Genomic DNA, 21,537 nt, shown 5'->3' with positions numbered 1-21,537 from the left:
CCCGCGCCAAATATTATATTATGATGGCGACGACGTCACGACGAGGACGGGGACACATGCCTTTGAGTATAATGAGCGCCACAAAACTTTGTGATACGAGACGACATAATATTATGGTGACGTGTACGACTCGTAGGCTGTGATTTTCACGATATCCACGGTTTAAAGATTCACGGTTTCCCGTGTGAAAATTGAAAATATAAAAACGCGCGTTGTACCGATGACATTGTTATTTATTATATATTTTTTTTAATAATGTTTACCAAAGCCTGGAATTTGTATGCCAATATGTACTATATTATAGTCAATATTTGAATTATACTGAAAACGTAATTTGTTGATATTGTTTCACCGTTAAAAAATAACGAATAATTATTTGGTAGTTGTGATTTAAAATTGATGTTTTAGTATCATGCGTTTTCCTCGTTTTTACTTTTTCGTTTCAAATAAAGAATACGTTTTTATATGATTACATTTGAATTCGGTTTGTAGTCTGTGTAAATTTAAGTGTTAAACATGTGCAATATACACGCGTAGCCACAGCTATATCTTTTATGCAAAGTAAAATAATACCAACATCTTACTCAGAGTGGTATGAGGGTTGGGTAAATATGAAAGCATAACGGTTTGTACGTATGTACAATACTATATGGCTAATAAAAAAATAGGTCCTAGACTCAAAGGAAACCATATAAATTATCATATACGAGTATACGAGTATATTGTGTACCATTGTCTCTACATTGTATATTGGGTGCGGTGGCGTCACGTGACGTAAATCATATCGCTGCAGGAGGAGCAGGCTAGACGTGCGTATTCGAATGTGAATAAAACGGAGAAACGGTATACACGTATAGCTTCGGGGGAGGGCATGGAGACAGAAATATTAATTAAAGCGACAAATCGTGAGAGCTCGAACAGACCGAATACCACGCCACACATGCGGTATCTGGTCGGTAACAAAGGGTTTATAATCGTAAATATTGTTTCGTTCGTTTTTATTTTCCGGTTGATTATATACACACACCGTCCCGACCTTGTCAATCGACGAACGGTATAAGAGGTAGCGACCATTAAACACGTAGTCCCACGCCTTATCTGCAGACCCATTTAACAGAATTACACTCCTCCGGGGGGACACAAAGGAAACAAACTGTGTACAGAGCTTTTTCCTGTTTTTATTTTTTTTTCTCCGACGCGCTATAAATGTATATATATATATACGTGCCTGCAGAGGTGGGGGTAGAACGGCGAGCTCATCGTAGGGGTCCTTAAAATAGATAAAGGACAATTTACTACTAGTAGTATAGTTGTAGCAATGCCATAAATCAGATGATCTTTTATACGAGTTAAAAGGGGACGAAAAAAAGGTAAAATAAAAAATAAAAATAAGAATATACAACAATTGGATGGATCTTAATTGGATTTCCTTGGGGGAAAACACAATATGGTGGTACGCGTAGAAGAAGAAATTAAATAGGCAGGGTAATAACTAATAGTATATAATAGATTTTATATTAAATTACGTCCCATGACGTTGTTTAGTTGGAAATTGAAACAAACGTTATTATCTGTATAACAAAATCTAGTTATTTTACAATTCATAATAGACCATATTACTATGGTAAGTTGTAACGGTAGGTTGTAGATGGATTACCCATGTATAATATTATTATATTAAAGAGAATTTTTCATGCGTGAACAAAATATTTTATTAATTTTTTTACAATCGATATTATTTTATTCTTCATGAACTCCTTTAATATTGTTTCTATCTAATAAAAAGTAATTTTAACTATCTAAGACTCCATTATACAATTTGTTTTATCCATCTAAGAAATGTTTGCATGCACATAATTTTATGGATTCTAAGCTTTTATTAGGGTCTTACGTTTGGTTTTCGGTAATAAATAATAATTACCGCCTAGTAAATAAGTGCAAATCCAAATATACAAATAATTTTATTGATTGGAGTTAAAATTCATTCTTACAACATAACACCACGGAAATTTCTTGTACTTATAATTTTTTTAGGCGTAGTTCTGTTTAAAAAGTGACATGGGGCAATCGAAATAGAAAAACAATGCCTTATTGTAACGAGATTTATTTTCAAGAATATTTAATTTGCAAAAAAACTACGAAATCTTATATAATGAATTTAGATACAAAGAATATTACCATAAAATAAATCAAAGATTTATAGATTTAAGATTCCAATATAACCGCCGGGTAACATTATTTTCCCTTAACAAACACGAAACTACAGAGGTGGTTGAAAATTAACTCGGAAAAATTATCGCTTCGGTGTCCACTACGTGTGACGGTCATAAACACTGTAGTTCCCGAATGGAGTAATTACGTTGGATGTAATAATAATAAAAGATAAAAACTTTTTTTTAAAAAAGGTTAAAAGTAAATTTCAAACACTAAATTGTACAAACTCTTGAATTAAAAACATATATCAGGTGTACCATTAAAAACAAATGCAGGTCTAAATACGATATAATATTACATTTCAATTAATCAAACACAGATAGGTATTTGAATTATTATAACAATACCTATCGTTGAATATACGATTATATTGTGTTTTTGTATTCGATAACAATTTGGTCGTTCAACTATAGGTACATAAAAAATAAAACAACACATAGTGGATAGTATAATACATATTATTATTATTATTATTATTGAAACTGTCTGTTGTGACCAAATGAAAAGTCACACTAATTAATAATAGGGATGTATCATCAAAAAAATAATAAACATTTGACCTACCTACCATACATCATTGTTATACAGTTCGATTGAAACATGATATAAAATCAAAAGCAAGGCGATCTCAATATATTTTAATAATTTCAATGATATATTATAATAATATAATATACACATTACATATATGGATATGTTTTGTAAAAAATCACATCGATAGAGATATGGATGAGTGAAGTGTATATTGCACATAGTATACGATCGTTTCGCGAATGCAAAATTACAAATTGTATAAGTGTCACTTTTGTTAAACGGTTGTTATCTTGTACAAATATTACACAATAATACACATAATATAATACTCACTTATTATGATTTATATTTTACTATTATATTTTAGTAATCCACTTATCAACTTCTCTCCTCCTCCGAAACTGCACTTTTGCAATCGTGTACTATTGTTTAGACACGACTACAATACTAGTACGCTACGCTTATAATATGGAAATAAATCTACACCCTCTCAAATTGTATTTTTTAGTTCGGGCCAAGAAATACTGTCGAGTATTATATTTTGATTCACTATATTGTGTGTTATATTTTTTATTTTTTCGCTATTTGCAATTCAAGTTGTCTAATCAGTAACTACCGTTCTTATGTATTAACATTGATTCGCTTTAATAACTGTACAAACGGAGGAATTATTTCGGATAGGGATCTGATGACGACTGAGACTGGAACACCTAAGTTGCAGTTTTTGGTTTAAAACTAAAATCAATGCAACTATAGGGTGATTAAAATATCAACTGTATAGTTATGAATATATGTTCAATATAATGTATTATATTATATTATATGATATTATCATCGTCGTGAATTAATTTGTAAAGTGCCATAATATCCAGTACAAAACTTGCTCATCGTTGAAAGTGGTTTGATTGACTCGGATATTAGACCGTCCAACCGAACTTCAGCCGTTTAGTTTGTAGACTCTATTGTTTCGTGAGAACTTCAATAACGCCATACCTATTATGGATATATACATTATGCAGTTACAATTTACTAATGATGAATTAAGAACAGGACGCGTATCCATTATTGGTATTACACAAATTATTAGTCTTACAATATTATTGTAAATTGTAGTATTGTCTGATAAACTATTGATGATTTTTTTTCCATTAAATAAACTCGCCATATTTATTATATTAACTTGTTGATATTCCGAAAATGGTTTTATGATTCAGTCCATTAGTTACACCAAAAAAACTTTTGCTATAAGCTATGCTTTATACCTTCATAGAAACTTTTCGAGTCGCCTTAATACAATATAATATTTTTCAATTTACTGGAAAATTTAATAAAAATGGACTTAACAGGCCTTCATTCGCCCATCTCCCAAATTGATTTATTTAATCTCCCCCCCCTCCCAAACCACAATTTTCCTAATTCTGTTAGCTATGTTAAACTATTAAGACTCGTCACAGTAGAATGATTTAATAGTTTGTTCCTATTCGAAATGTTTTATGTAAAAACTTTCCGTTAAAACAAAATTCCCATAATATAATATAATATATAAGTATGGATATTATGTACAATATCTTATGATATTTCATATGATGTAAAATTGCATTGCAAAGTGCGCAAGTGTTATTTATATTTTTACAGAGTCAGAAAATATTCTAAAATATGAATATTGAATAATACTATATAATATAACTATATATAAAACGGTAGTAAAATAAATATAATGCAACGGGACACAGTTGTTACAATGAGTCATTTAAACGAACAATTTACAAATTACAATATTATAGACCCAATATTATATTGAATTTTTTTTTTAAATGTAATAAAAATAACTTCCAAAATTTAATAAATAACTTTTAATCTGGAATTATATAATGGCCAATGTACGGAATATATAAATCTTGTCTTCATGAAATCATAATTCTAAACGACACAAACATGTGTTATTAAGATACATCTAAATCGTAAAAATATATTTTTCATTATGCTTGAATTATGTCTTTGAATTTGTATCTAATATACAAACAGAATGCTGATACATACCCTGAAACCATATAGTTATAATTTTCAGTTATTGTACAGTAGAAACATATAATATATATATATACTAACAACATAAAACCAAAACATTGTAAAGATAAAGCAAACTTGAAAAGGCCAATTCAAAGTTTTAATTTAAAACTGTTCATGTAAATTTCAGACATTTTGTCAATAATAATGTTTCTTTTATAAAATATAAATCCAACATTAAAAATAATATCATAAATGTTATTTAAAATATGTCAAACGAATAAAAAATAAATATTTCATTAAACCATTCACATTTTTTGATCACTTAATAATTTTCAGTCTTTGTCAGTTATGACCTGCAAACGTAATAATATAAAAATAATAATTTACCTACACATTTCGTTACATTTATTTTCGTTCAAATTAAAATGTAATTTAAAATGAATGTGACTGAGCATAATAAATTCTAAAGATGTTATTAATAAGGTTTATTTTGGTTCGGAGCAATGAACTAAAAGAGTATTTATCTATATAAACACATTTTTACCATTAAACAATCGTGGACACTTACATATTACTATAACACAAAATTAAAAAGTAAATTTACCTTGTTACTAAAAGAAATATAATACCTATTAAATTCTTAGTAAGAATTTTTTTTTATTGTTATCGTTGACAAATATTTTTCTTAAGCAAATTAAACTTTTTTTGTTAACAGTTTCAGGTATAGCATAATTTTGTGACGTGCATGATAAAGTTTCGTGTATTTTTTGAACAACCATTCTTACGAAATATAACAATTTTAACAAAGCATAACGTATATGTTTATTTGTACTAGCTTTTCACAGCATACTTAATGTTTTGTGTATTGTAGTTATATTTAATAATTTAAAATCATATCAAATGTTGAAGAAAATAAAGTCATATTTTATAGAATTCTTAAAACTAAACATGTTTAATTTTTTAGGTGACTTTCAATGGATACTGACATTCAAATGTTAAAATTACTGTAATATTAAATAAGTATAATATTATACTTTATACTATATTTCCTTGTCCCGTAATCCCAAATTAAAACACTTGAAAATATAATATAATTCTTTGTGCTATTAAACATCATACAATATGATTTAGTTTATTAAAATATCACGAAGGAAAAAATACAATTACAATACTTCTCAATGCTTATAGTTCACCTGGCGAGATTTACAGAACATGTCTACAGTCTACATAAAAAACGATACTCGAGTTTATAAGGCTGGTATTATTTTACAGGTTATATAGATGATAGGGCAGTATACCTAACTATTCTCATTTCTTAAGAAATTTCAAATTAAATATCAAAGGAAATTTATTTTTTTAAAAAAAACCAAGCCTTTTATAGCTTAATTATAGCATTGATAATATTATAATCAAGATAATTTATGTTGATTTTTTTTTTTATTGAGTTGGAATTGTAGTTAACGTTGAACTTGTTTTTGCTTTTGTAATTTACTAAATAAATATAATATATATATATATAATCACTTATCACTTCATTAAATTACTTTTGAAAAATGTAGGTATGATAAATATAATATTAAAATATAACAACACCATCATACTTTATGAACAACATGAAATATTGCGGCATTAGATAATTTTTAATATGACAAAAAGTGCAAGAGTTGTTGTAGCAATTAGCTGAAGATATTATAAACACGAGTCGTTGATAATATCCAGTACAATAAATTGTAAATAACTGCATACATTTAAATGCAATTATTGAATAAATATTTTTGTTTATAAATTGGAACACAAATCACAATTTTGTCGTTATCAATAAAAATGTTTTCCACTCATTTCATTCTCTGCTACTAAAAATTGTATTCAATAGTTATAAACATAGTATAGGTATAATGTAAATATAATATGATACTGTAAATATCACTTCAAATACATATCAAACCACTTAAAAGTTACAATATTATGCTTGGAAAGCCCATTATGTTTTTTGCTATCGTTTCATTTGAATGTTTTCAATCAGTTTTCATGAACAATATTACTGTGCAAATACAAAATAGTCATACACTTATAAAATGGACGTATAACAGTGGTGTACCTGAATTGCCTATCCAGAACGCCGTGTCATCATAATAGTAGTATTGAAATATTAAATACTTGAAAAAAATAGCATAGGTACATCTTGTTACATCAATATTGTGATACGGAAAATATTGAAATTGTATTCTAGAATATTAAACAAAATATTATGCTATGCAATAAAATCCTATTGACGAAAATGATTTTTTTTTTAAGAGTTGGATTTTTTTTAAAGACTTATTACAATATTATCATGATATTTTATAAATACACCTAAAGAATTAAATTGATAGTAAGTGGAATGAAAATCTTAATTTAGAATCTGAGCAAGGCTAGTAGTGTATTGGTTTAATGATGTGGATTTTTTTTAGTTTGTCAAATTAGAAACCTCATTTAAACTTTTAAATGTTGATAATGAATTAACTACCTACTGTTTCGAGTTTCTATTTGTATATACATAATATATTAAATATACTGCTTTGGAATATTAAATTAAAACGTATATTTTTTGCTTAAAAATAAATAAGAAACATACGAATAAATAACGATAGCTAAAGGTAAAAAAATAATTTTTTTTTCAAAAATATTGTTTTGAATTGTAATGTTACGTACTTAAAATTATGAAAAAAATTTATTTTCGAAAACGTTTCATATTACTATTAGAAGCACTCAGACACTGTCTCTTTGATATTTAAGATAGTATTTCAAATGCAATTTACATGTCCAAACGAGATTTACGATTTACGTATGATATAAAATACTGCCTATGTTATGTAACAATAAACTGTATTAAAGGCGAGAGAAAATGTAAAATAAAATAAAAACTTTCAGAACCCTACTTAATAAGCATACTGTGAATATTACGTACCTACTCGATCGTTACCTGTAGGGATGATTCGTGCATTTCACCGTATGATTTTATAGATGGGGTTTACGAGAATTCAGCTTCATCAAATAATTCCCGAACCCCGAAAAATATTTGCCTAGTATTATTATGTTATATAGGTAGTAGATAATTAGAATGGTTTATTACTATTTTACAAATACTTATAAATTGGATTCTGTTTTGGTATACTTTTAGAGTCATTCGTTTTTATCTTTGGCCTGAACCATATCACGGAAACAAAAATGATTTTGGTATTTTGGTATTCAATAAAATATACAAATTGTTGCTGCTGTTATAGAAATTAATTATTATGTTTGATTAACTTCCATTTATATGCTTCGTGTTCTAATGTTTATTGTAAAATAGGTTGTTATATTTATGATACCAGGAACAAAAATATTTAAAATATTGATACGGAGAGGAGGAGGTAATACAAAAATATTTTCCAATTTAAATGTAAGTGTTGTTAAAAAAACAGATCCTCCACCCTAAAATTTGACTGTTCACGCACCTATGGTTGTAATTTCTGTGTATTCTTCGGAACGTCTATACCGTAATATTATACTCAAATTATATTACTATGCTACATCGTACGATACCTTTGAAGATGATTGTGTCACGTGCTGCAAAACGAGAGACATGTTGAATTAAATTTGCGTAAAATTAGGCTGCGTTTAATCTGCATAATGATTATCGAACTTGAGTGAAATTTCGTTGCACGTACGCTTCTGCTCCTACCTGTACTCATGCCATCTCGGCCACCGATAATACGCTCACAAGACCATGATTCGCATTGGTTTAAAGCCACAAAAGATCTCTGCATCTATGAGCTATCGCATAAAATCAAGTTAATTTTTATAATTTTTAACTGTTAATAATTTATACGTATACACCGTTAGTTGATTAAACGCAAGTCAATGAGCTAATATTTTTTTGCTTCATAGAATTTCTAACCATTTTTTTCATTATTTAATTAAGTAACTGTGTTAATTACACACTCGGTGTTTATAATAGAAAATATTACAAATGCTATTATATAAATACATACATAGAGTAATATCTCGCGAGCTATTAAAAAACCTCTTACCATTCGCATATTTGCATTAATTATAATATAATACTTGACCAAGAAAAATGCATTTCTAAACCACCTCGGCTTTGAATAATACGATCATCGCACGGCTGACGTTCGGTCTCACTGGATGGCGGAGACTTGGAGATGATAGTACGATCGTTAGCGTCGGAAATAATTGGTCCGTCGTCGTATAATAATATTATATACAAATATAGGTGCGCACGTCATACTTTCGATAGAACGATTCTCGTCATCGAGGCTAGGGAATATTCGACGCGGTTTTTGACGCACCGAAACGGAAAAATAATAATATATTCGCGACGGTGACGAGCCCTTGTATATTATACAAATTGGCTTTATCTGCTGTCGGGCGCGAGTTTTTCGCGATCCCAACGGGAAACGTCGAGCGTACAAGATGGCGGCCAGGACGGTATACATATATTATATATAGTGGTGCGACAATGACAAATTTCGAATCGGGCAATTAGGGCGCGTTTAAAAAGTCCTGCAGGATCGAAACGAAACTCGACGGGATAATCTCGAGAGTCCGACGAGACCGAGTATTTTACGGTGGCGCCGCGTCCTAAATAATTATAGACGTCTAAATTGGTCAGAGCGTGTTAAAAAACACACTGGCGCGGGAAAGTTTGAAAACCGAATTTATTATGCGACGTCGGTTAATAATTAGTCACCGGCAACAGTTTGTAAAACGAAACAAACGCGGAAAAACGCGGAAAAGTTGCGCGCCCCGCGAGTGCCTAGTTTAGTAGTGACGCTTTTCGGACAAGAACGGAAAATTTGCATATCGGCGTGCGTATTACAGTAGTAGTGCCGTTGCTCTCTGCAGCAGAAAACAGCGTACAATTTGAATATCGTTACAGCTTTTAAGAAACAGCGCGGGGTAGTTCGGCGTGCGTAGATAAATCAGAGAGAGTAAAAAAATTGTGTGCGAGACACTTCACTGCATTGTTCGTATAATGATATATATAATTCAAACTTACTAACAGGACCACAAATTATATATGTGCTAACCTGACTTTACAAATAGTACGAAAAAATTTTGGAACTTTACCAACGCGGAGTAAAAAGTATATAGTATCAATTTTTAACTACAACGTTGTACTACATTCTATAAAATGTAGCTTTAGTAGATATATTACCAAAATGTACATGTAAAATAGGCGATATAAGACATTATAACGGTACGCGTCTTAAACATCAGTAAATCAACATTAATTTCAAATCGGTTCTATTACACCAAAATCCCAAAATCTGTAGGTCGTTCTTTGACAATGTCTAAATAGTAAATACATATATTACGTAAAATTAAACAAAATAAAAAACTCCTATGATGCTTTGTATTGAGACCTACATAATATCGTACTGTATTATGACATAAAATAATATTTAATTAATTTTAAAAAAAAAAATGACTAATATTTAACGGCTAATACAAGCTTCGATAAATTCTAATATGAATTAATTCTATTATTCTAATATGAAACTATTCGGTATGTGTATAATAATCAAATTACATGTATTTAATATTTATCATAGACAAATAAATTTATTTATTTATATGTCTATTGTAATTATAATTTTCTTCTAAAGTCTAGTTTATTGATTAATTATTTTTTTAATGTCGATATAGTTATAGTATAATATCTCCTATTAGATTGCGTTGTGGCACTTATTTTTCGTTTATTTATCCGTCGTCTTATTAAAAATGTAGAATACTATGTACTTTTAACATTTTCGTCAGTTAATGTTTTTAACAATCGTTCTAACGAATACATCATAAATTACAATAATTATAATATAATATACTATTATATATTCGAAAATAGTTTTTACTCTATAAAAACATACAATTAGGTATGTTGACATTTACCATTATATTATGTCAATTTTCAATCATGACGTACAACGATTTTGTATTGCGTGTTTTTTGCACATATAATCTAAAACGTTAGTCCAGCCGTTTAGGCGCCATGAAAAATACTAGACGCTTTTAGCCGACGTATACTGTTGTCTCTTTGGTTTTTTTTTTTGTGGTTGAACGAATGGTTTTTGGCACAGACATAATAGTGCATGGTTCATAAATTGTACCTGATAGACAGACGAAGGTTTCAGAACACGAGTTTTTTGGCTTTTAACAACGGCACAATGCCGGAACCGAATTCTTTTCAAATTTCATCTCTAATAAAGAAGTCATATTTCTTTAAAAATAAAACTCATTGCAATGTTATTGCCCAAGTACGCATTATTATTTCATGTTATATTATGTGTGGATTACAATAGGTACTGCGCACAATTTATTCATAACACATAAGTATTATGGAGGTTTACGTTTTATATCGCACCAGAGTTAAACGTTGACTTAATTGTAAAATATACCTGTGTCTACGATAACACAAGAGTACATAGTACATAAAATATTGTCGAAAATAATATGGTTTTTTTTTCATCGTTATTATATTTTGGGCTACTATATTGTATATTATAACATTATATAATATTCTCAACTGCGTAAATGAAAATTAATTCATACCATTGAGCGTATAATATATAAATGTCGAATGCTTCGAGCGCCGGTTGCATTACTATCGCAGCACGCTTACAACAATTACCATTCGGTTTTCCGGAACAAACTTTGTCTCGCTATTGTTTCCACGCCGCGAACAACGGCCACCTATAATAATAGTGCCGCAGTGTCGTCAATACACGTTGCAGCCATCGAATCGCTACCTATATCATTGCGCCCATCAGTGAGACTCGCCCGATGTATTATACTCTTCCCGAACTTGGGTACATAGGGTAGGTGATATATATATATACCCTGCGAGTATACTGCGCCGTGTGCACTTGAACACGTTTGCCGTTTTACGATTCAACTATTTGACGACGACGACGACAATGATATCCATAGCGTCTGCATCGGACAACATTAAAATTACGTGGGAGATCGTTTTCGTCAAAAGGGATGTATATATTATGTTGTACGAGCGATACGGTACGTATCATGGACGGTGTGACAGCAGAGTACCTGACTATTATAATATACCCAATTAATAGTAAATTAATAATAATGATCGATATTAAAGATCGAATTGTGTATTGTTCTAAAATAGTAATAGTAGTACTTATTTAACACTTATTTTTCTGTTATGCTTGGATTTGCGTGTTTTTACATTCAATATTATAGTAAGTTTGTTTTAAATGTAAAAATATTTTAAATAATATAGAATGCCTACTAAAGATTCTTTACTTTTCACATCTATTATACATGGTGGATTTACAGGGGGAGGAGGATGTTGTAAATGACCAGTTTACAATATAAGTTCGGGGGGCACTACCCTGCGATTTACCTTAGAAATAATTAATATACATCCCTCCCCTCCCCCTAATTTAAACTCCCGTCTACGCAGCCACTGTAATTATAGAATGTACAACATTACATATACTTCACGACTTACGAGGTTAAAATGGTTAAAGTATATTACTAATAAATACGAATTTCAAGTAAAAATATTGTTGGTATGTTTGGAATTAATGACTTTATTTTGAATTTACGAAGAACACCTACTTATTATCACTATGCCCACATTGCTTTGTGCTAAATAAATAATGAAATTCATCGAATGGATAGGTATGATTTAGTTCCCAAAATTATAAAATATCAAATTTTATCTTTTAATTAAGTTAAGGAAACTTTTTCATTCATTCATTTTTAACTAAAAGAAGATCAACAATTATAAATTTGTATTCTATCTACTTTAAATTTTTATTTTTTAGAAATGTTTTTTTATTTTTTTTATTTCCGTCCTAATTTAGTCCTTGGAATTGGAAGTGACGTCAGTCAATACTCTTCTTGGCTCTTGGCTTATAAGGCATTAAGGTTATTTTTCTTATATTCACATAAAATATACAATACTTTTTTTTTTTAGATGTATTTTTTTATTTTTTTATTTATTTTAGCATATTTACAATCTATAGAATTTGTACAATAAGTAAATTTGATAACATAGGTAATATTAAAATGACTTGAATGTCTTAAGGGGGGAAAACCGTCCATCAACAGTACCTCTTATTTAATTTGATGGGTTCATATAATATGGAGACCGTTAGGCAAGAGCGTCTCTTGGCCATTTTCTTTTTAACCTCCTCGGAGGATTGTTGGGGATGGTTATAGAGGACATGCGGGAAATTAAAGAGTTTTGGTTCAAGTGCAGTTTGGAGTGAAACTTTTTGTAATGACGAGTTGCTATTTCGTTGACTGTTGGGATTGCGTCGTTGGTCATATACCATGGGGCTCCAGTTATTTGTCTAAGACATATAGACTGGAAAGCTTGTATGGGTCTTATATTGGATGGTTTGGCTTGGCCCCAGATTTGGATACCATATTACCAGAGGGGGTTAATTATCGTCTTGTATATTAATATTTTGTTTTTTAAATTCATTGAAGGAGACAATAATGGACGGAGGAGATGTAGACGTGTGTTTGATTGTTTTCTTTTCTGTTTTGTGTGTTGGGCCCAGGTAAGTCTTTTATCTAGATGAACTCCGAGGTATTTGGTTACATTTTGGACAGTAATTGGTGAATTATTGAGCAAAAGTTGCGGACATTCGTTTTTTTTCAGAGAAAAATTTATTTGAACTGATTTGTTTTCGTTTATTTTAATTTTCCATTTTTGAGTCCAATCGGAGATTAGATTTAAGTGGTATTGTATATCGTGGGTGACTATGTTTGGGTCTTTATTTGATGCTAGTATAGCGGTATCGTCTGCATATATCGCTAAAGTTGTATGGTTTGTTTTGGGCATATCTGATGTGTAGATATTGTAAAGTATAGGTGATAGGTCACTTCCCTCGGAAAACAATACTTAAAAATTAAAAATAGGTAAATTGCATTTTTTTAAATTTTATTTTGAAAAATATAAACAATTCAAATTACAAATGAATTAGACTAAGATCTATTCTATCTATCATTCTAAGATATATAAACTTCTTGACCAGAAAACGTATCGTATTAAATATCTATATAATACCATTGAAATATGATAAAAATAAAAAATAAGTTTCAATACTTATATCAAATAAATAAATAATACGATATAAATATTATAACTTAATTGACTTAAGCATACTAACTAACTAACTTTTTTGTTGATTAACTTAATTAATTAACTATAGCCATAAAAAACCTAACTTCTCCAGCCTTAATACATTATATTTGTTACAGGACGATATAATTTATTATGATATATTATATGCATCATTTTTTATTCAACTAAAAAGTTAAATTAATACGATATCTGTACCGAGAATTCCGTAAACAGACAACATAAAATATTAATAAATTATCGTATATTGATTACATCAACCAGAAATATAAATATATAAATTGTACAATAATGGAATGAAATTTGTTAGTATAACAATGTAAATAATGATTTTTTTTTTTATTAAAGCTATTAATGAAAAGCTATAATAAAAGTTATTTTTCACCAACGCTTATAATATGGAGTTCACAAAAAATTAAGAACCGTTAATAATATTAAATACCTAAACATTACTATAATATACGTAGCTCATATAATTATATATTAAAAGCTCTTTTTCTCATAGACTAAGTTACTGTAGCTTAAAATTTGAATAACCCTATATAATATATTATATTATTTATATATCTTTAATTAACTTCACTGATGTAGTTCATATAAGTTCTCTTATCTTATACTTCCACTACCGTAATTTCAAATTATTTTATATCTTTTTTGGCCCAAGCCTATTTTGCTTATGAGGAATTCTCCTAAATCCTCTCTTTTCCCTAGATCAGAGAAATGATTTTACAAAATTATTGAATGATCAGATTTTTTTGTAGGTAACCTTATAATATATAACTTTGATTTAAAACCATCATTATTTTTCAATCAAGGGTTTTTGAACTTTTTTAACATCCAAAATGTTAAACGGTATTTAACTGTTAATAAAATGTTAATTTACATTTGATCGATAACGGTACGATTTAAAATTAAAAATATGGTCGTTTGCTGTTATCAATTTATTTTTCTGTATATAATATAACAATATTTACCATTAAACGCAATACATCGGAGTATGATGGTTCAGGAATAATGAACTTTTGTACGAAGATCACCAGATAAATTGTGTAAACATTAACCAATGAAATATAGTCTACGCAGTTATGGGTTATCAAGAATAAACCCATAGGTATATATGGTTTAAGGGCAATGCACCTTTTTATTACTAGCTATAATGTAGAAAATATATAACATTCAGTACGTAGAATATGGCGAGAATTTTATAGGATAAAAATAAAATCGTCAACTCAGAGACGTTGCGATATTTGAAAACAGTAAAATTCAAATAATATATATTTCGATGGACATATTTTATTGATGATTTTTTTTTTTTTTTATGTTTTTACCGCATTTCTGAGACTTTGGCACGATAACTATATAATAATGTGCTACCATAAAAAAAAAAAAACAATACACGCGTATAATTTTACCATAATATCATATTTAATATTTATCATATATGTAAGAGCACTTTACAAGTTCTAAAATATTTGGACAAATTAATACATAATACATTATATACTGTTTAGTGTTTGGTTAATTGGTATTCTCACAATCAAACTCATCATATATTTAAAACTACATTTAAAAAAAAAAACTATTAGTTTAAATAATATATTAATATGTACAAAACCATGATTTACAATATTATGACTTAGCATTTTTTCAAATGATAGTTAGTTACACGCAACTTTCAAACAGTTTTACACGGCTAAACGCATCGCCTATTTGTCCGGCTAAACGGTTATTGGTTTACATTTTTGCGTAGGCATTTTACCTGAAACAAACTTTTATAATCCCCTTGGCCGCGTGTCAAAGTTTCTTACAAAAATAATATAGCTATTAAAAAAAAAAACTTTTCGAAACAAGCTTACGGCGGTTTCGGACTACTACGGTGTACAAGATAAAGGTATTCTATGAACGAATGTATAATATAGAAGAAAAGTTTTTCAATTTCAATAATGCTGTACAAATGTCAAATTTCGAAGAATATTTTAAAAAAACTCACGTGAAAACCCTTACCACGGTCCACGGGACGAAACCAATAAAAGAATTATTTTATTTTATTAACGATGCAATTATTAATGTTGAAGACAAAATTATGTACACTGTAGTATTATACAAATAATATTATGATTTATGATATAATATCAATGTCAACATATATATTTTATTTCTCTATAATACGCACGACAAAGCACATTGTTTTACTTTATAATATTATTTACCTAAGTTACAATCCAATATATACTAATGATACGAATAAAAACCGTTTGTAATTTTAACGCCGGGACATGTTTTTTTCTAATTATTGTTCATCATTTTTTAAAACCTAACAATTTTTCAGTGGCTCAGTTTAATAATAGTTACCTTATTTATAAATCTATCCACGAATCTACTATACGCTGCCCTACTCGTGAGAAGTACCGTAAGGTGTATTATTTAATTATAATTTAGACCTAAATATCACTGCCCGTAAAAAATAGATTACGCAACTCAGAATTGGTACATTTTGATTATATTTTTTTTATTATTTGTAAGAATTAAACATTTTTTTAACACGTTTAATCTATTTTCGTAATTTTGAATGATATATTATGTAACTCTTCAAACGTATTCCTATGAAAAAAACGATACACATAGACACATATAAGTAAAATTAATAAACTGATGAAAAAGTAACTGCAAACTGCTAAGAGACTGTGAAATACCCAAAATAGTTTTTTTTTAACATTAAGCATGAATGTTATAAAAAATAATTTAAGAATTCCAAGTTTTCAATGCGGTTTATTATGGCTTTTAAGTTATAAAAATTCAAATTCAATTTCGGTGGGGTACATGATTGTTTTTCCCATGAAACCGCAACACTGTATTTCAAAAAAAAAATCGGTCTCTTCGCGAAAAAAAAACCAAAAATATATCAAAGCGAATAAAAACGATTTTTTCGTTTCATTCCAAACAACCGAAATTTCTACCAATCATATTATATTATTATGTGTATACAATAATACAATTATACGTGTTTAATAGTGTACAATATTTATATGACGTGCGTAAAACTGCATGTAATAACTGATTATGTGTACAATGCGCCGATCGTGTAATAATACTTATTATCGTATGTTTTCCGTGTACCTACCGGAAAAGTGACAGAACGTATATTACATGATATGTTGACGATCATCACTCGTACTTACTTTTCATTATTTTATCATCGGACGTGAAGTTTTTCCAATAATAATACCTGTGTATAATAACACGCGACATAATGTGACGGCTACCTATAATACCGACCGATATATGTAACACGTACTGCGCCGGGTACACAACCGCATTATTGTGTACAAATCGTTTACGATACAATAGCAAAATATAATATTCTGTACGCACCTAACATATACAACAATAATAGCAACAAAGCGTACTATATGTGTTTAGACGGAATGACACTAATTGCGCGTAGGGATATAGTCATATCGACATTATACATATATCATAGGTGTTATATACGAAGGCGTTTAGGTATAATATTATTATACATCGCGTGGCTATACAATATGATTATTACACAGGTGTCGGGCGTGTAATAATAAGGATAACGCGATATTATGCAGTGTCGTAAGTACCTATACCTATACCGTGACGTCCGGCGTCGTTTATCGTTAAAATATTATTCACAAAGAAAAATAATCCGGTCGAAATAGACTAAAAAAAACTGCTCGATATTTACATAATACCAAGCATATAAAGTCGCGGATACGATAACAATAACATTGGTGTACGATATAATATTTTATAAGAATAATAGATATTTTTTCGGATTAAAACGTTCCGATTCCGTAGATAATAATACCGGCTGATATTATAATAAAATTAAAATAACAATAAAATTATAATAAATACCGCGCTTGTATTGCGTGCGCTCGTCGAATGCTCGAAATATAATATTATAATAATATATGCTATACTATTATAGTATTGTATAAGCCGGGTCTAATGCTCGTATTATACATAGGAAAAGGACCGTTTAACATAGTATTGCGCACGTGATTATTATTGTCTGTTGTGTCAGCGTTTATGAAAGATCTGTGTCGATCCGCGTCCCGTATTCGTCAGCAACTATATTATTATTATTACACCATAGGCGGAAAACATTAATTATATGTGTAGGTATACGGCGAACATTCACGACCAGAGTCAGTCACACATAAATAGTAAAATATATCATACACGACTGCAGTGGCGTATTATTTTGGAATGTTTAACGAGGATCGGATGCAGTGCCGCACGAACCAAATCTTTGCATAGTCCTAAATATTTTGGCTACAAATGAGTGTGCTGAAGTATAAGGCTTATTCGAATATGGAGCTATTTTCAAAATTTATAGTCTATATCATCATAGTTATGTTTTGAAAAATAAGACAGGCGACCCGTGGAGGTAATCTGCATAGAACGTTTGTGGTGCGTAATCACTAGGTATATAGTTTGATACTATGTATTTGCATCACTTTAAACAATAAATACTGGTAAGTTATGTACCTATGCCTATGTGATAGTGAACTGTAATATTGATAGCTATATTGGGGTATATATTATATCACTGTGTAGGCTGAGTACTGTTATTATGATCACTTATACGTTTTATTTTATTGTATTTTAAATGTGACTGTGTTATTGTTGCCATAAAAAAAATGAAAAAAAAATGCATAATATATAAGGCACTGCGTCCAAATCGACTATAACTCACAGGTACCTATATAGAACATTTATTATAATCTAAAAATACTATAACAATACATTATATTATATTATAGAAATCTCGATCTTCGCACACTAACACTCAACGGTCCATGCCTAGGTGGAAATTGGAGAGCGGACTAGGGTCCCTTAAAACGTACAAACAGCTAAATTAACCCCATTCAGACGTACTGAATGGTCACTATAAATAATAAATATAATATATAAGCATTGTATTTCAATTAGAAATGTAGTTGGAGCGCAAAAACATTTGAAGTAAGTACTTACTGTTTTACAAGAATATCGATGACTAATAAAGCTTTCATCTAACTATCTGCTTATATCTTTAGGTTATAGTTTACAAATGCTAATATAATACACATGTCTGTTACACACTCGCGTATACGTATGATATAGGACGTCTAAAATAAATCACACTTAGGTTTTTAAGGTAAGGTAAATTTTGCAAGCGCAGAGACCGACTTTGATATCGAATAAAGTTTTAAAATTATGAACATTTTTAAACATCAGCCCCTTCTAAAATATGGCGAATTTCCGCCTATGGGTCCATGGTTTTCCCCAGACGATCGCAAGAACAGCACACATACCAGAACCTTTAAATTTCTATGGTAATATTATCATTATATGTACCTTTATAATATACCTGGAGCGTTATTAAATTTATACAATAATAATATTATATTAATATTATAACCCAGTGTTCCCCGAAAGCGTTCATGCATTTTCACAACAAAACATTATCGAAACGTTTAGGTGGCCTAAATATTGCTTTAACGATATATTGTACATACATAAATAATACAGTACCATGTAGTACCTATACATGTTATGTGTTTATAACCTAAATAAATGCTTACAGAAAATATTATTGTTTTCGGTTTTTGGTCTGATGAAGGTAACAGTGATATGATGGAAAATGAAAATTCACACACTCCTTCTATACTGTGCACTGTACAACATTGACATACACAATAATACATATTATATTATAAACAAACTCAATTATTTTTGCGATATTTTGATTCTGGTGGTACTTTCAATTAAAATCTAAAACGTGTTGAAGGCTTCATTGTTATTACAATATTTTAATCAAAACAAAAATGTATTGGTAAAGTCTAAAATAAATCACATCGACGACGGTTTTTTTCGATTCAAATTATAAATATTATTATAAATAAATTGTACAAACGTTTCAATATTTTCACCAAATATTTATTTTATAATTATTATTATGACGTATAAAATTTGACAAATTTCGATTTAGTATAATATTTGTTCTGAAATTCAATTAAATTTCAATGTGTTATCATCAGATCCTAAACCCTGATCTCTTCTCGTAATTTTTATCTTTTTCTCATTTCCATGTTTGTTTTAAGGGATTGTATTTAATACAATATAAATACAGACACTAATATATTGTTAATTGTATAACATAATATTTACCTTATACCGGTTTCTCATAATAAATATACATTTTATATTTCTGCGATCGTTTATTTATTTCTTATTCACAATAATATAAGACGTATAAAGTACAGTATTAAATAGTAATGTTAATTATAGTTAAATTACCTCACTATATATTTATTTTAAGTCCTTTTCAGCCCTTCAGTCCATGGTATTTTCACCAAAAAAAAAATACTATATTAGTTATTTACTAAACGTCTGAGGATAACTTTTACGGAAATTAAAAAATGAGACGTCACTCATTGTAGGTATTTTTTTTATGGAAAATATAACCTCATATCTTATGCTCGGAGCAGTAATTATTTATTATGAACCTCTGTGTACGTATATTATCTTAAAAGAAACGACGTTTCTACATTATAAGTTTCAGAAACTTGAATATTAATAATGCAAATTTATACAATATGTTTAAAGCTTATACCTTTTTGCCATACAGTTATACTGAAAAAACAAAATTGGATAAGAAAATCCTTTATGTTGGAGTAAAATTATCGTAAGAAAACAATCAACCGTTATTAATGACATCAAGATCACTTGATAGAGATTATAAATTAAAATTCACTGAAAACATTTTCTTTACTGAGTTTAATAATTAAGATATTCGATGAAAATATCGATTCTAATATATATAGTTTCAATGAATTATATATAAGCAATAAATAATCCATTGAGATAATGTAAGATACGTTAAAAAGTCACAGTATTTTAATTTATGAATGTTGTTGATATCATTTTATTTCAAAATACAATTTTCGTTGAGTAAAAAAAAATTATTTGTTCGACAACAGAAACCGTATGTGCCTCAAAGCAATATATTTAATTTTTAGTGAAATTATACATTTATAAAAAAATGCCTTCCAACATACAAATTAAAATGTCTTATTAAAAATATAATATATGGGTACGGAAAAATCGAAGACAATAATAATTATATTGAAATTTGTCGATTTCAGTGCACCCGTCTACAAATCTCACCGATATCCACAAATAGTATTAATATTATATTATCTTTATTTGGTCAAGTATTTAGAATCGTATAATATATACTATATAAGTACTATATTATTATGTACCCATACAAATATAATGTATGCCACAATCACTACGTTTATTATCGCAGTACCTAAATGTTATATTTACGTTACTTATTTTATATAACAAAACATCCTAGAGACATACATAATATAATAGGTATAACATGGACGGCCGGTTTTAAAATATTGTAGTGCTGAAATGAAAAAAATAAAATAAAACTCTGTGTCGGGGTCACTCCGCCGGACGACGACCCTATTGTTGTACTCGACTATCTCGCTTGTTTTTATTATTATATCGTCGACGGTCCAGTACAATATATTGTATACATGCATATTGTATATATGATATAGTGAACCGTCACTTTTTCCCCGACT

General features: G+C 29.1%; 1 protein-coding gene across 4 annotated transcripts in view; it reads left to right on the top strand.

Annotated features, from left to right (window-relative positions):
- LOC132944640 (somatostatin receptor type 5-like) overlaps positions 1 to 21,537 on the top strand; it is a 218,276-nt gene that overhangs the window by 102,411 nt on the left and 94,328 nt on the right. The window lies entirely within an intron of this gene.

Source organism: Metopolophium dirhodum, chromosome 5 (genome assembly GCF_019925205.1).
Source record: "Metopolophium dirhodum isolate CAU chromosome 5, ASM1992520v1, whole genome shotgun sequence".
In the NCBI taxonomy this organism is placed as follows: domain Eukaryota; kingdom Metazoa; phylum Arthropoda; class Insecta; order Hemiptera; family Aphididae; genus Metopolophium; species Metopolophium dirhodum.
Note: the sequence above shows the minus strand (reverse complement) of the source record. Positions and strands in the feature narration are given on the sequence as shown.